The sequence below is a fragment of the Salarias fasciatus genome, unplaced genomic scaffold (assembly GCF_902148845.1).
Source record: "Salarias fasciatus unplaced genomic scaffold, fSalaFa1.1, whole genome shotgun sequence".
Classification (NCBI taxonomy): Eukaryota; Metazoa; Chordata; class Actinopteri; order Blenniiformes; family Blenniidae; genus Salarias; species Salarias fasciatus.
The window spans coordinates 1336102-1348531 of NW_021941374.1; the positions used below are offsets into that span (position 1 = coordinate 1336102).

Sequence of the window (12430 nt, forward strand, 5' to 3'; positions counted from 1 at the left end):
GTGTTGTCACTGGGATGATGAGCAGTTTGGTTGCAACTCTGGTGTGGTTCACAGAGTATCAAAGCTCAAAGTTGTGTTAAGAAGTGTTCGTATCAATAATGCCATTGGCTTGATTTTTTCATTTATTTTGTTTTCATTTTTTTTTTATCAAAAAAAGTGCCCCAACCTCATGGGTTTGTATTCTGCTGTATGCTGCTGTACTGTTCTGCCATGTGATGGCTGATGGTGTTTTTGTGTTTCTTTATAATAAACACGATGTTCAACATTTCATCTGTGGTGTTTCTCTGGTAAAACACAGCACACAGACCTTGAACTTGTTTCACCCATTTGTTGCTCTACAAAGTTTCACTGTATTAGCAGACGGTTAACAAACCATGAACAACTGATCTGTAAAGTGTGAGTTAATATGTTACTTACTCGCTTATATACGTTATTGGAACGTTATTCTAAAGTTGCAACTATTCCTCATTAACTAGCTGTTAGTAACATTTAACAACTGTTAATGAATGAGGTATTGTTGCTACTTTAGAATAACGTCCCAATAACATATACTAACTATTAACTGATCATTAACAACCCATTAGTAAGTAATTTATGAATAGCTTGTTCTAACGTAGCAATTTATAAGGTATAGTTATAAACCATTAACACACAGTTAACAAGTCATTTATAGCTCGTTTACAGCTTGTAAGTTATGTATTGACCGTTTTCTAAGGCCCCGTTATAAATCATTAAACTGTTAACTGTCATTGAAAAAGTCATGTGTAACTCATTAACTATTAGTTAACTAACTATCTACTAACTATCTATAAGGTATAGATAGAATCCTTAACAGACTTTTAACAATACTTAGCAAATCATTAATAAGTCATGAATTAACAGTTTACTAATGATCTATTAAGTAGTTATAGCGGATAGTTATTATAAAGTGTTACCCTGTATCATTAACTTTATTTTCTCCTCTTAACATTATGTTTATATTTCGTTTGCACTACGGTCATTTTGTTTATTTTGATAGAATATATTTGGCTGCAGCGCTGCAATAGTTACGAGACACTTCAAGAGACAGTTCACATCAATAAACACCAAAAAAAACCAAAAAAAACATCTGAAATACATTTCAGTGTGTTTATTTAAAAATACTGAGTAAGGACACCACAGACATTTATAGCTCCACTTAACAGGCATTAACTACTTATTAACTGCATTAACTATCTTATCAAGGAAAGTCACATCCTCATCCCTGCAGGGCAGAACCATGTGAATCGGTGTTGCGGATGGTTAGGATTACGCTTTTGACGTGAATGAGGAGGTGGGCAATTTTTCTGGTGCTCTCCGCATCTCTTGCATCCAGCTGACAGCGGAATTTCGTGAAGACAGGAATCTTTACCTCCGCGCATAGAAGTCCCACATTAGAATGCAATGAAAGGTTTTGTTGGTCGTCTTACAGCCGCGATCCAAGCGAGACGGCGAGATTTAGTCAGTGCAGAAACTCCTTCTCCTTAGTGGTGCTTCCAAGCAGGAAAATGATAAACACAAAGTCCGTTTTGGATCTTTTTACCCTGGCGATCGTGTGTTCTGCTGTCACAACCGACAACACAACAACGTCTGGGCAGGGTTGGAATTGTAGATTGAAAAGATAGCAAATGTGTCCGCACGAACGAGGACAACACGTCTGGACGCAGTCCAAGTAAACAACGGGAGAGAGCGGCCAACATGGCCGCGACTCCAAGTGATGACGTCACGATCCCAGGACCTATTGACGCTCATGAGAGACATGAGAAATGGACATGATGGCTGTGTTGGAAACCGCATACTGCCTACTGCATACTGCCATACCCATACTGTCCATACTGCCTACTACATACTGCCATACCCATACTGTCCATACTGCCTACTACATACTGCCATACCCATACTGTCCATACTGCCTACTACATACTGCCATACCCATACTGTCCATACTGCCTACTACATACTGCCATACCCATACTGTCCATACTGCCTACTACATACTGCCATACCCATACTGTCCAGGCTGCATCCTGCTTACTCAGTCCATCAGACAGTATGCAAAGCGTTTACACTACAGACCGGTGTCCCGTTAAGGGAATTGGACCAGTTGCGATGCCTTACCCATGGAGAGTTTTTTCGGCTCTTCAGTGAAGATCGGCTCGCCGTCTCCCGTACACCATGGTAGACTTGTTGTCAGGTGTAAGTGTTTTTGTTTTTAACTATTTTTAATCAAAGTAAATCCAATCAGAAATCTCTAACATAACATATAACACATCTACGAGCACAAAAACTGGAGGGAAAATTGTATCTAGAACCATACTCAGCTTGGTAAATGTACATCATTAAGAAACAGTCACTGTGAACTGAATAAAGTTTATTAAAATAAATAATCCGTCATGATGCTGCTGCTGCTGCTTCTCCGTGCTCATCGGCTCCCGCTCTCCCGCTGTTCGTCGCGTTGCATCTTGGGTAATTTCAGTATGAGTAATAAACCCATGATGTCTACTCAACATTTCTGTGGAATGCAGTATGCATCCAAGAACTTCTGGCATACTCACAAATCACATACTGCCAGTGTGAACGCGGTACGTATGCCGTTTCGAACACAGCCTATGTTTTTAATGAAAGGACCAGTAAATATACTTTAAAAGTGATGAAGACATGACAGAGGGACAGACAGACCGTTCCATTGTTTGTTTGTTTGTTTTTGTTTTTGTTGTTTTTTTTTTTGCTGCCACACATTGCGAAATGCTAGTTTCTGGTTGAAACATTTTACAGTCTCTTAAAAAAAATGAAATATTGGAATAGGTGAAGTGACACATGTCAGTCCTGAAAGGCATTATTTACATTTTACACTGAAATCTGGCCTCTTTTGTTTTTGACATGTGTGAAGCAATAAACATTGTGCCAGAGTTGTCGTTAATTTAAAATAATAAATTAAAAAAAATGTCAATACAGTAAATCAAAGCTTGTTGGCTGGAAAGTTGATTGCCTGGATTACATGCTATTTTACACCCCAAGATGTTCATTTTGAAAAAGAAGTTCTATAAAAGTTAGATTTGAATGTGAATACTCACTTTGCGACGGCTGTCATGAGCTTCAGGTTGAACAACATGCAGTGCAGCTCCTACCCTGCGTTCTGTAACATGGATACCTTTACTGTTTAGGTACACACACATCATCCTCCGACCGTAAGTCTGCCCCGTCGAATAAAGTCAGAATAAAAGGGTTGATGACAGCACAAAGGCATGGGTTTTCAAAATGTATGATGTATGATAAAAACATGCAAAAAAAAAAATAATAATAAAAACACATTTACTGTGGTTATATGGCTACACTTTTAACAATTAATTATCAAATCACAACTGGCTGATTGAAAACATCTGTGGTAAAATCATTACTATAATGACACTGGCTTCTGGTTGTTACAACAATCGCCAAACCGAGGATGGGAAAGCGTTGAATTATCAGGCTCCTCCACTGTGGAGGCAGCTCTCTGTCTCGGTGAGGGAGGCAGACGCCCTCTCTATGTTGAGGAGCTGACTTAAAACCTTCCTCTTCAAAGCTTATAGTCACAGCACAGGCTGGTGTTCGTTCTGCTGCTATAGCTTTAAAATGCCAGTGCCGTTTTGTTTTACACCGATGTGGACCTGAACGCCTCATCGCCTTGCAGAGACAGACAGCAATGGAGATGATGTTCAGAGGTATGCGTTCATTCGACGGTAAGTTTGCAGTTTTAAGTTGAATCACTTTATGCTGATGTTGATTTTTAAATATGTGTGTATTCATAGATTTTTATCATGACTTTGCATCTATCTGTTCAGATCATGTTACACGAATTTGCCAGTTACCAGCCATTAAGTAGCTGCATAAATGCTATGCTTAAAGTTGGGACTTCATTAGAACTTTGCATCATATCTGTCACATTTTTAACTTTCGAGGATCGTTTTAGTATTAAGGAAATCACACTCGCATGTACTGCTCATCTGTACAAAAAACAGCTAGTTAAACAACTAGTTAAGCAGCCCAGACTCTGCCTATTTCTCATCCTTGAATGACCATCATATTGTGTCTTCACCTGACACCATGAAGCGATTGCTTTAGACTTTATATCCTCCTGACTCCACTCTGAGAATCGATCGTTCGATCTTGAATAAATAATATTCCTACAACTGTATTTTATTGCTGTAATATTATAACAATGTAATATTTCCTTGCCTCTTTCAATCACTGTGTCATTTCATGTCAAGTAAGGGAAAACCTGTGATAATGTGCCTTGGCGATGCAGCTCTTCTTGGCTTTGTGTTGTAGAGTACACTATCTTTGCCTGTATAAGCAGACCTGAACTCCTGCCCTGGATCCTCCTGTGTCCCAGACATGGCTTTTTACATTGTTGTCATGATGACTACTGTTTTACCGTCGAGGAACACTCGTACTGAGTTCTTGCGTCAATAAAACATAACTGAAAACAGACTCAGCTAGTTTTAAATTCAGCGCATTAGTCTTCCACCAACATTCTGTTCTCCGCTGTTTTCCTAAATGAACAACATAACAAAATAGTACAATATTTCTATACCCTGCTTGACTTGCTATTTAAAAAATACAGGCTAAAGGTAGGATGTTGGACACCAGCCCATTTTTTCGTATGTTCCATTTGGAACACATTTTTTTAATATTTGCGACTGATGTACCTTTATCTATGCCTATGGATACTAAAGCACATGATATTTCGCTGTATGTCTGTCTATCCTCTATCATGTCTCGAATAAATTCAAAACGGTCTTCCAGAGACATCCTGATCCAGCAGTTAAAGGAGTGTAGTTTCTGTCGGTAAAGTGTGGTAAAAAATGAAATAACGCGCCAAGCGTTGGCGCTTGTATGATCTCCGACTTATATGATGCATTACTGCCACCTATCTTGCAGGATGCCTTATTACTCAAATACAAAAGCTGAATGTTGCCATCCTTGAAATGAATATAAACCATCCACAGTTGATTATAATGACGATGTGTTGTTATTATAGGGGAGGGCCGCCATGGAAGTAACGCTGCACGGTTGTAACACGCAGGTTATCTCTTGATACGTTCATTTTCATCGTGACGTCATGATGTCAACATGTGACCAGGAGTGTAAGCTACATGCCCAGGGAGTATGAAGTCTTTTCGTTCATGCTGCTAGAAGATGTGGGAAGAAACGGTTTTGTAGAAAGTAAGTAAAAATGTACAACTCTACTATCTTTTGTCTAAAACGCCTTTGTTTAATGTTGTCGAGCTAAAATCCACTTTGGTGTCTACATGTACATGTTCTACAACGGATTGTGTCATCTTAACAGGATTTGCACGTTAACTCTGTTCTGTAAACAACGCCAAACAAACTGCATCCGCGCATCAATTGTAACAAGTGTTACAGTTAAGGCAATGGCCAGTGCAGCTTGGATAATTTTGCTCTCTTGTTTGTTTTTAACCGAATGCCGAGGCTCATGTTGAGGAAGAGGGGTCTAATAACCCAGGAAGTGTTAAACCAAGCTTCAGATGAAGTCCTGCGGATGGATTTGTCTGTTAGGAATGTGGCCAAAAGCTACAAAATTTGCCATGTAACTCTATAGATACTGCAAAGCAAGGAAAGCAGTGGAGAGACAGGGCAACTTGTCGATGCCCAGTACTGGTTACAGATCACACTTCAAGGTCTTCACTTCTGAGCAGGAGGACATTTTAGTGAAGTTTCTCATTCAGTCTGCAGACCTGTACTATGGACTGTGCCCAAAGGAGGTGAGAATGATTATTGAAACACAGAAAATAAGTGTGTGTGTGTGTGTGTGTGTGTGTGTGTGTGTGTGTGTGTGTGTGTGTGCGTGGTTCCCAAATGTTTTCATGTCAGGGACCCCCAAATTTACATAAATTATTCCAAGGACCCCCATTTGAAAAGGTGGGCCACACCCCATTTAAATAAAAAAAGAATCCCGACACGCCTAGCATTGATTCTTCATTTATTTAATTTCAGTTTGACTTGCACACGAGTTATAGAACGATAAGGGTCCATTTCATTTGATTTCAAACTATCATTTAGCTTACTCTGTCAAGGACCCCTGGGGGTCCCTGACCCAACTTTGGGGACCACAGGAGTAGACTGTGTAGCCTATAAAATAATAAAATGCACATAGCCTATATTCATTTTTCTTTCTTTTTCTTTTTTTTTTTTTTCTTCCAGGTCCGCAAATTGGCTTCCAAGTTGGCCAAAAGATGTGGGTGCATGCATCCACAATCATGGGGCAGGCACAACATGGCAGGGAAAGATTGGTTGACGTGCCTCATGGCTCGAAACAAACAACTGTCCATTCGACGTCCAGAGCCCACCGGCCTGTCACGAGCAACAGGCTTCAACCGATTCGACCTGGCTGCATTCTTCTCCGACGTTGACTTTGCCGCTTCCTCTGTCACTGACAGGTAGGGGTCAAGTGGGCTCTATGATTTGCAGTTCTGTTGCTCTACATTTAATCTATAATCCTAATATGTAGAACGTCTGTTAGCCTGCTCCTTTTCCTTTTAGATTACAATCACCTTGTAGGGTGTTGTAATCTACTGTTAACCTATTTAGGGATGAGTGTCGTGCTACGAGCTTATAGATCTGCTATTTTTTTATCGTTGAAGTTTCAAATAATGCACCGAAGAGATTCCTGTTGGTTTATGTTGCTAAATTGGGTAAAATAACCATGAACCAATAGAAAATATTGTGATAATATCCTGTGTTGTGATGGCCCTACTGCTTGAAAAAAAGGTGTTATATTTTTCCATATCGCTCGCTCCCATCGACCGGCCTGATCCCTCCAGTGTTGATGCCCCGCTTCCTGCTGCGACTCAAGAGCTGGAATTTCCATCCACCAGTTCTTTCCGTGTCAGTCCAGTCACTCCTGGCCCAAGTCATGTGGGTTCTCCTGCCACACTGAACCTACCAGTTGGGGTACGTCTACATACCACCTGGATAGATCAAGCCTACTAGGCCTATGTGTCAATATTTATTTTATTGAGTTTCCTCTTGCTCCCGCCTTTGCTATTGCCTTTTTGCTTCCCTTTTTATTTTGATTCAGGAGGAGGAAGATGAGCCCTTTAGCCCAGTACCTGTGCGCCCCTTTTCGAAGGCCGGGCCTCGGAAAGCCACCACCAAGGGCCGTAAGAAGAGAGTGACGGCTATATTGACGGACACTCCGGTCAAACAGGCTTTAGAGGAGGAGCGAGGCAGGTGCTTGGCCCCACGGCACCTCAACATGCCTACCAAGGTGCAGAAGAAAAAAAATGCAACAGCAACCTCCATGAGGGTATCCTCCTCCAGAGCGGTCACCACTACCTCCACGGAAGACACCACTACCTCCACGGATGACGGCACTACCTCCACAGCATCCACCGCCAGGGCAAAGGCGTCCACCGCTACCCCAAAGGCGTCCACTGCTAGAAAGCCATCCACGTCTACCTCAAATTCATGTGAATGCCAAATCTGTGGAGAGGACTTCGAGTCCTCAAGGCCTGGGGAGGTGTGGGTGCAATGTATTAAATGTGAAGAATGGGCCCATGAAGAGTGCACACCTGGTCTCCCAGGTTACAAGTGTCACACTTGCTAGATCACGTTTCTCTGCCAATAGTCCCAAGTGTTTGAATTCAATGTGGTGTCCAGTGGAGGTATAGATGTTATATTATAATTGGCTACTCTAAAAGAGAAATTGGTAACTTTTTGTTGTATATAAGTTACAGCCTAAAGATAATCTGTGAAAACTGTGAAGAAAGATATAAGAAATATAAAAACAAGCTTATACAAATTACACGACTTAACAAAAGAACTTATTATCATGATTTGTTGGTACAGCATAGAAATAATATTCAAGGCACTGGGAAAGTACTGAACAGCATCATTAGGAATAGGAAAACAAATGAATATCCTAAATATTTTACAGAGGACAATCACACTATTGGTGATACTAAAGAAAAAGCTAATGCATTCAATAAATTCTTTGTCTCTGTTGGCCCCGCTTTAGCCAATGAAATTGCACAACCGAGTGATATAAATCAATTCGATGTTAGACTTATTAAAAACAATCCAAATTCATTCTTCTTAAGAGGTGTGAATGAGAATGAAATTATTGAAAGTGTTAATTTGTTTAAGAACAAGAGATCCACTGATGGTTTTAATATAGATATGGTCCTTATGAAAGACATTATAAACTTTATAGTTACACCATTTGCATACATTTGTAATCTTTCTTTTTTAACTGGTATCTTTCCAAATAAGATGAAATTAGCTAAAGTAATACCCATTTTTAAAAGTGGCGATAAACATCAATTCACAAATTACAGACCGATTTCAATACTACCGCAATTTTCAAAGATTTTAGAGAAATGATTTGTCAGACGATTAGATAACTTTGTAGATAAACATAATTTGTTAGTTGAACATCAATATGGGTTTAGATCTAATAGGTCAACATCAATGGCAGTCATGGAACTGGTGGAGGCGATATCAACTTCAGCAGATAAAAAAGAGTGCACTGTGGGAGTTTTTATCGACTTAAGTAAGGCCTTTGATACCATAGACCATTCACTGCTGTTAAATAAAATGGATCAGGGGAATAGCACTTACTTGGATTAAAAGTTATCTTAGTAATAGAGATCAGTATGTGCATTTGAATAACGTGAACTCAGACAGGACAAATATAACTTTTGGTGTCCCACAGGGATCTGTCTTGGGGCCCAAATTGTTTATTATGTACATAAACGATTTATGCATAGTTTTGAAAAAAATTGGACTGTATCCTGTTTGCTGATGATACCAGTCTGTATTGTTCCGGACAAGATCTTGAGCAGCTTTTGGATACAGTGGGAACTGAAGTCAAAACACTAAAACAGTGGTTTGATGCAAATAAACTTTCAATAAATTTGAATAAGACTAAATATATTATCTTTGGAAATAGGAAAGTTAATACACAAAGTCAAATAAAAATCGGTGAAGTAGTAATTGAAAGGGTCTTTGCCACAACGTTTCTGGGAGTTATTATTGATGAAAAACTTTATTGGAAACTGCATATAAATCACTTGACAACTAAAATATCAAAAATTATTGCCGTATCATATAAAATTAAAACCTCTGTAAATCAAAATGCACTTCATATCTTGTATAATTCGTTCATACTTCAATACCTTAATTACTGTGTGGAAATGTGGGGGAATAACTATAAATCAAACATTCAAGCAATTTTCCTGTTACAAAAGAAAGCTATCAGAGTTGTTAATTCAGCTAATTATTATGCCCCTGCAAATCCACTGTTCATCAAACAGAATATTGTAAAATTTCATGATCTTGTTGATTTAAACACAGCAGTTGTGATGGATAAAGCTCACAACTTAAAGCTTCCATACTGTATCCAAGAACTGTTCAAACCAAAAGAATACAGATTTAGTCTTAGAGGACCTGGTAACTTCTATAAAGCCAAAGTTAGGACAAATTTGAAAAGTAGATGCATCTCTGTGCGTGGGGTTGATCTATGGAACAACTTAGATGAACAACTTAAAGGCTCCAAAACTATTAATGCATTTAAAAAAAGCTTTAAAGCGATACTAAGGAACTTTTCAACCTTAATAAAACATTTTAATATCTTTTGTGATGATACATCGGCTTACAACTAGTTGAATGACCCCTCTTTCACGGGCTGAGGACGTCAGTATTGTTTTTACTTTGACTAAGAAACTGTGAGGAGGGTGGTAGGAACCCTGCACGCTAAAAAACTACAAAATGTGCGGACTGCTTTACGGCATGCGTCACTTCCCCTGTCGTTATAAGGACAGAACTCCAGTGTGGGATTTTGCAAACATGGCGGAAGGTGGACAACAGAGAAAGAAGCCAAAAGTTTTGTCTGAGGAGGCAAAAAAAAGAAAAAGAGAGGCTACTCGGATAAAAGCACAGTCCAGGATCAACATTGGCCCGGCTTTCACTCGCTGGCGTGAGCTGAAAGATCAGGAGGGATTTCCGACCGACGCTGCCTTGGCTCTGTTCCTGCTGGACTAGTAAGTAGCTTTCGATGCTCAAATCAAATGCTAATGCTAGCGATCGGAAAATTGCGTGGTAGCAGTAATTAGCCATCAGCTTGATATTTCACAGTTACACACCGACACGAACAGCCACACAGCAAACTACAAACTACTGCGATGCTTTCACTCGGCGATGTGTGCCAGCGAGCAGAGCTGCCTGCATGTTTCTATGACGTCAGTGTGCTCACAGTGATGCTACTACAAGCTGTAGCAAACAGACAGACGCAGGCGAAAACTTTACATCCTTGGCGGAGGTAAAAACAATGCGATGACTGCAAAATGCAAATATAAAGTTCCTGCTGTGGAAAGATCAGCCATACAGAACCATTGTAGTATTCTCGTGTCATTTTGTATGTACGTGATAGTAGCTTCTGATGATTCTTATGCAATAATTTCAGAGAAAAACTGAATTCTGGTCGTCTTTTTGTTTAGTTGACAAACGGTGATCGCAAAACAAGACAAACCGTGTTGTTTGCTCTAAATAATCAGTAAAACAAAACACCTGTGCATTGAGGTATGACTTTTCAAAGTCCTGTTCATCAATAGCACCTTGCGCTGTCGGTAAAATTACAGGGATTGTTGCATGTTTGCAATTCTACATGTAACGTTTATTTAGTCAGTCCTGAAGGCCACTTATGTAGCTCACTTCAGCAGCACCAAGCGCCTAACTTTGAAGATTACAATCTCAGTTAGCCAGTAAACATGACATATTCAGGTCAGAATGAAAACAAGATATTGTTTTGTTGTTATGTTTGCCTATTGGACATTGTGTTGTGTAAGGTATACAATGTTGTTCCCTAATTATTGTTATACTTGATGTTGTATTCCTACTTATTGTTATTCTTATCTTATAATTCTCTACTGTGACATAAAGATGGTTTTTTGATGATTGTTATGTAGTGCTTTTATTTCCTGTGTGTATATTTTGTTTCTCTTGTATTACTCTTGATCTATATCAGTTTCATACTTCTTATTTCTCTACAGCTATCAAAAGGAGCAAGTAACTTCTACTCCCCACAAGCAACACCTCCAACCACTGCAGCGTATAGTTTCCAGCATAACAGAAGAGGTCGGACCATGATAGGTACTTTTCCCAGGGCCTGCATTTGTTTGTTTTGGGCAGAGTTTAGTATTTTTCAAATGTTTTCTGTTTTGACTCAGGGGAGAACTGATAGAGGGTGTCCAAATCCTGGAAGAAGGCACTGGGGCAAAAGAAGCTGGTGTATTAGAGGCCAGGTGAGTTTCTGTAAATGGGTTGATGGTGTGAGCCCTTGGTCATCTGTCTGGGAACACTTGCCTACTGTTTCACAACACTGGCATAATGAGTTGCGTCATTCACCAAAGGTCCCATGCTGTTTGCTCATGGGCTCAGGCACATTGCACAGGACTCACATGGAACAGTATGCTGAGTGGTGCAGGACAGAAGGGGAGGGACTTCTGTCACAAACAGTGCATCACAGCTCAGACGGGTAAGAGTGTTACTGCATTATTACTTTTGTTTACTGACGTGACTTCTGCGTGTTCATACCTTGCAGAAAAACAGCAGCATTTCTATGGTGGCTTTCTAACAACAGCACATCCTTGTTTCAGGCTGGTGCAGCCAGAGACCAGTCTGAAATCTTGCCTTGGATTAAAGACATTGTGAACCATTTCTGGTACTGTGCCAAGCAGGCATCCACTGTCGAGCAGTTCAAGGTATGTCTGTAGGAAGTAAAGTTGTGAGGTAAACTAAAACATGCTTTCATTGTGAAGAGAAGGCAAGTGAGATCACACAAGTTCACACATGATTCTTAATGCTGTAGATGAAATGGCATGCTGTAAATCATCACATTCGGAACCAGCACACATGGGCCACTGGATCTTGTGAGCATGAGCCACTGGGTGAAGATATACAGGAAAAACCATGGATAAAACAAGGTAATTGTAATGTATTTTCAAGGGGTGTTTTTGTTGCTTTACTTGGAATTTTATCCATCTCACAACGAGATGTGTGGTTACAGGTTCAGCAGCTCACCAGGCTCTTGTAGCCATCGTCCTGGAGAAGCGATGATTGAAGAATGTTGTGAAGTTCATCAACTTCAGGTATGCACTTTTCCTTTTATCAACACAACCGTCTGTGTTTGACTAAAAACACGATTAAAATGGCAAAGTTGGTGTTTTTTGCTGTAATATCAAATGTCGATATCTATGTAATAATTGGTACTTTGGTCTGTGTACAATGATTTGTATATGTTTCTTGTCATACTATACAGGACAACATCCGATCTGGAAAGCTTCCAGAATCACATACTCATGTACGCAGGAAAGCGGTTCTCCTATACTCCAGCAGTGTATCGGACGCGGAC

The 12430-nt window shown here is 39.9% G+C and overlaps 1 long non-coding RNA gene across 3 annotated transcripts; it reads left to right on the plus strand.

Annotated features, from left to right (window-relative positions):
• The first annotated feature begins 9671 nt into the window (after positions 1-9671).
• LOC115385063 (uncharacterized) lies at positions 9672-12430 on the plus strand. 3 transcript variants are annotated; one of them, XR_003931020.1, is made up of 8 exons: positions 9672-10061; positions 11070-11169; positions 11247-11321; positions 11430-11554; positions 11676-11780; positions 11888-12002; positions 12086-12167; positions 12338-12430. It is a non-coding gene; the product is annotated as an uncharacterized LOC115385063 (long non-coding RNA). The 3 variants fall into 3 exon arrangements; XR_003931021.1 differs by having other exon boundaries at positions 11458-11554; XR_003931019.1 differs by having other exon boundaries at positions 11247-11554.